The 5,434-nt window shown below is 47.7% G+C and overlaps 1 pseudogene; it reads right to left on the bottom strand.

The window, feature by feature from the left end:
• Positions 1-660: 660 nt before the first annotated feature.
• LOC125510151 lies at positions 661-5,309 on the bottom strand (annotated as a pseudogene).
• Between the last annotated feature and the right edge of the window lie 125 nt (positions 5,310-5,434).

The raw sequence follows: 5,434 nt of genomic DNA, 5'->3' as shown, positions 1-5,434 counted from the left end.
AAATTCAAGACACACATAAATGATGCTACATGTTCATTCACGGCATACAATACTACTCCCTCCGTCCCATAATACAAAAACATTTTTCAAGCTTTGTTAGACAAAGCTAAAATTCATGCTTTGTCTAACAAAGCTTGAAAAATGTTCTTATATTACGGGAGCTTTGTCCAACAAAGCTTGAGAAATGTTTTTATATTATGGGACGGAGAGAGTATCAAATAAATGACGCGCATATAAGAGAGGGAGAAAGAGAGATATGCGACATATATGTTATTGAATGGGTACGAGCGGAGAACGAGTGCTCAAATAAATGACGCTACATGTTCATTCACTATATACAATAGTGTATCATTCTCATATCAACTTAAAGAATTGTTGGAAATGATTACTACACCCCTTAGAATACGCATCGAGCTGTTCAGACGATGTTTGTCATCCAACTCGGTATTCCATCGGTCCATGGATGTGCCCGGCTGTTTAAAATCCCGCAAACCAAAAGCAAACTAGGGCGACTTGTCCGGACCTCCACAACGTAGGACTCCATCGGTCCACAAAAGCAAGTCTATTTAACCAAAATTCAAGAAATTCAGTAAAAAAAAGGGTCAAGACATTTAACTACAAACATAAAAATGTCTTCAAAAATTAACTCATAACAAAAGATCGACTAGAAGAACTGCATAGGTAATCATAATCATGTTCAACACCTATCTTGACATTGAAGCACAAATGAGATAGGTGACTACATAGATACTACTACTGTAAACCCGTAGCCATGGGGGTGAACTACTGCACCTCACCGAGAAGGAGCTTGGAGGTGATCTTGATGACTAAGACAATGGGTCCTCCCTCCGATAGCGTGTCATGGAAGCAATTTGTCTTCTGGTTTTGTCTCTGTCTGGACATCCCTCTGACAACGCATTTTACACATTTCAGGGAGATTGACTTGCTAACGAACCCCGTCTATGTTGATCATATAGACAAGTCAACCATAGGATGTTTGTCATTCCTGCCCTGACGATAGAGGTGTCTTGTCTTCCCACCTCCGCAATCTTTTCATCGCTTTGGACACCTGCAGTCATATGAGAAGGGAACTAGGTAACTATCAATAGTGCTAGAGGATAATGACATGCCCTTGACAAAGAACATAATGTGAGTATGGTGTATTGGTTTTTTGGGGTGTTTAACTTTGCAATGTGTAATTTAACAATTAATTTTCTCTTAATGTTGGTTCAGATTTGTATCCCTAGAATATCATGGTCTTCAAGCCACTCTGTCTAGCTAGAGCTTACAGAAACTCATTGCGGTCTTGTAGGTCATGGTGTCTATTACGATCGAGGGGAATCCCATGTTTACCTCTTTGTTCTAGTCTGTCCTCAAGGTAACCCACACTAGGATCACAGTGGGCATCAATGTACCTCCAATCATACCACTCCATATGCCCTACATTTTGTGTCATCCACTTTGTTATATGTAAAAAAAAATGCATGGTTGATCAAACTAAAGTTATCCGGAACCATGCACCTATGCCTTACCACTGCACCGAGGACGAAGTAGAAGCCGAGGAGGAGGAAGCCAAGGGGGATGCCCACAGCATTGTAGCAGCCGATGTTGACGTAGGCGACAAACGCTTGCCAACCATAGCCCATGGCTTCCCCTGCTTATAACATCTACATCACTGTTTTCGTCCACAATAAATGAATCAAATTCTTTGGTTGCTTTTGTCTAAGCCTGAACGCTCCTTAGCTCAAAGCTGAAGGCTGACAAAAGGCTTATGTTCTGTGTCTAAGGGCCTATTTGGAATAGTAGTAAAGTTCATGAGGCCACCGGTGTTTAGCTTAAGTGAGGACTAAATACTACTCCTAGTAAATTACCGGTGAGCATGCAAAAAATACAACCCCCAAACAGCCACAAACATTAGACCAGTTCTCTTACTGTTCTAGTATACCTGATAGCACCGGTTGGATGCCATTGAGGATTATGGTGAGTGCCAGGAGTGGGGTCAGCTTGGACACGGCCACTGCCACATGTTCGCCGCCGGTGTAAATGTAGCTGATGTAGTCACTGAAGAACTGGATGACTACCGAGATTATAACTGATAGGACAAACGACAACATTGTGACCACCACAACTGATAACGCCGCTGATTTGGGGTTGCCCGCACCAAGCTCATTGCTCACCCTGACACTGCATTGCTCGTTAAACATGTACGAATCTAGTTTATTTCACCTGCTGCAAATTGATGCAAATGAAAACTTCAGAAGTGGCAACTTTACCTGGTTGTGGTGTAGAATCCAAGGGGAATCATGAGCACCCATTCTGAAATGGTCATGCTACAAACACACACAAACACAACAGAATTCAGGCAGTAGTTATCATCATCAGAACAAAAGAGGCAATTAAGCCAAGTTTCACTAAAATCAGTTACCAAACAGCGAGCGATGCGAGAGCTAGTTCGGGGTCCTTGAGGAGGCCGGCAATGAGCACGAGCATCTGGAAGTACCATGTCTCGAGGCAGAGCATGACAGCAGAGGCAAGGGACAGCTTTAAAAATTCAGGCAGACCGGAGAATGCCTGCAGGGAGAATCCAGTCCACGTGAGCCGACACCGGCTGCTCGTGACGATGTAGACGAACTGCGGGATGACATGATCCATCAGCAGGAGCGACGCGTCCAGAAGCCCCAGCCCCAGCTTGTAGAAGCATGGCTGCCGAGATGTAGGCGCTGGGCACTAAGATGCTCCGCACCTGCAAGAATTTCTGGATCAGGGAGTTGGCGGCGTAGGTGAAGATCTGCGGGATGAGGCCGTACACGTAGATGGCCGTGGCGCCGGCGATCTTGGGGGACTCGCCAAGGAGGATGAGGATGGGGCGGGAGAACATGTAGAGGACGGTGATCGGGACGCCGGTGGCCATGAGCAGCACGGTGAAACGTTGCATATACCTGCCCGCACAGCGTCTGCACCGCGCTCCCCATGCCGAGCTGCAAACCGTCCACGGTTGTGTTCAGTCTGAGTCGAGCCGGTTTGTGGCCAGGCTTGCGATCGTCATTCATGACTCCAAAATAGCTTAGCTTATCTGTTTGCCGCAGAAGAGCTCCCTGGCATCCTCTGCCTTTTACATGGAAGCGATGGAGAAAAGAGCCTGTAAATTACCATAGCCAGAGATTGCCTGAACCACTTTCCAAATCTTCACTCGGTATGAGCCGCCCACAGAAGCAGTGTCCTGGGTTCCCAAGCTAAGAGTAGTGAAAAGATTCATCACAAGTTTGCAAAAAATTTGTCCGTTCAAAACTTGAGCAGGCTACAAGCACAAAATACAGTAAAAAGAAATGGTGACAACTGAAAGCAGCCACAAGGCGGAAGAAAAACAGAAACAAAAAATGTAACTCAGTGACACCAACGTACACCAGGTAGCATTGAACATTCCAGGAGAACATAAATGTGCTAGCAAATGATTATCTGTTCCAAGAAACCAACAAATTATGCATCCTGTACCGAACCCATATGTTGCACTCGGAGCAGCGTATTATATTTTGAAACACCATATTCATAAGCTTGTTTATTACGAACTGACCATAGCAATATAGCAACACATTGACCAAACTCCTGAAACTACCATACTAAATGGAACGAACAAAAAATGAAAAAATTGCAAACCTTCTCACGCAAAATGTATTGGAGACTAACATAATATACTTTGAAGGCACAAAGGTACTTTTTCAAAGATGCATGCATCAGAACATTATCTCACTAATTGTTCACATTTAGAACATAAGGTGAACAGCCAGTACGATGTATCATTCCTGACCTCATCAGTGACCGCTACGCTATAAACTCAGCACGCTTCCTGTGTAAATGCAAATTGATCTGGGATCTCTCAGTTCTAGTGCATCAGCATAAGTGTCATTTCTTGGATCATAACTTTGCAGGAATCCCTCTCCTTGCTCTCCACCACTTAATATACCTTCCAGACAATCCATCCCACTGAAGAAAATTCTCCCATCATCTAACATGAGAAAAGGATACCAAAAAAGCCTAGCAACATGTGAAGGCAAGCTGTATTTCTTGACCCAGATACCTTTCTCAAAATCTGTCAAAAACCACAAGTCCATAGATACCTTATGAATATTATGAACCAGAACTAAGCAGCCGTTCAACTCAGCCAATGATAACTGGAGCTCAAGCTGTGAGTAACTGTATTTCTTGTTCTCTTGCACAAACCTCTTGACCTGTCCTGGACCAGGTAGAACACCCCACTCCTCCGCCTCGAGGTTGAATGAAGCTATGCTACCAGGCTCAATGGTTATAACCCCGGTTTCAAAGTATGTGTAGTGAAAATCCATCAAGAAGTACACCACCCCATCGACGACCACGCATCTCATCTGACGACCGGTACAGATACGGGGCGGAGGGTCCTGCTTCCTCCTCCAGCTTCCATGGTTGGTGTCATCAAAGGTGATAACCTCACATACCTGCCGGTCACGAATGCTACAGATGCGGAGCGCCTTGTACTCTCTGGTAGAGGAGACCTTCCCAAAAGCGCACCACTCGACATGGCAGCCCCATTTTCTTCCCTGTACCTCCAGCTCATGCTCCAATTCCTTTGAGTGGCCCATCGGTAAGTCGAGAGTAGCTCCAGTGACCGGGTTCAGCACGCAGAAGGTCCTAGAGTACACATTCCAGTGGAAGCACACGAGGTCTAGCCGGCTGCGCACAACACAGATGCTATCATGCTCCTCCTTGCTTGAGCTCCGGTGAACGGCATCGCCCGACTCGTTCACCATAACAATCTCATACCCGGTGACTGGAATCCGCCTCACGACGTTGCCCGACAGATCCGAAATCGCAACGCCGTTGACCTCACTGTCGTCGCGGTAGGCAATGGCGAGGAGCGGGGGCGCCGTGCGGTGGGTGGACTTGTGAGCCGCGACGAAGGGCGGGTCGGAGGTGAGGGCGTGCCAGGCCGGGCAGACGGCGCGGAGGCGGCAGAGCTCCTTGGCCGGGATGCGGAGGAGGACCTCGTACAGTGCGTCCTCGGGCAGGTCGCCGGAGAAGGAGGCGGCGGGGCGCGGCCGCGGCTCCGAAGACGACATCGCCGTCGGCTGTGGGAAGTAGATGCCGTCGGTTAGCAGTCGACGGAGCCAAATCGACGACAGAATCAGATGGGGCTGTGCCGAGGAGGAGTTGGCCTTACCGAGAGCGCCGGCGGTGAGCAGCTGGGCGGCCGGGCGTCGCCGTAGAGGAGAAAGCGGCCGGCGGCCAGTCAGTGGTCAAGGGTTTGCGGATTGGGACTCTCCCGAAGTACCAATCAGTTGGGCTGGACAAAATGGGCCTCTCGCTTTCTCATTGACACAAAGAATTCTTAGCGGGTGCTCGGCCTGTGCTGCGTGGGGTGCGGCCCAATTGCCTCGCCGCGTCCGTAATTCCCCTCGCTCAG

This window comes from Triticum urartu, chromosome 5, assembly GCF_003073215.2.
Source record: "Triticum urartu cultivar G1812 chromosome 5, Tu2.1, whole genome shotgun sequence".
Lineage (NCBI taxonomy): Eukaryota > Viridiplantae > Streptophyta > Magnoliopsida > Poales > Poaceae > Triticum > Triticum urartu.
The sequence above is the reverse complement of the archived record's forward strand: the minus strand, read 5'-3'. Positions and strand labels throughout refer to the sequence as shown.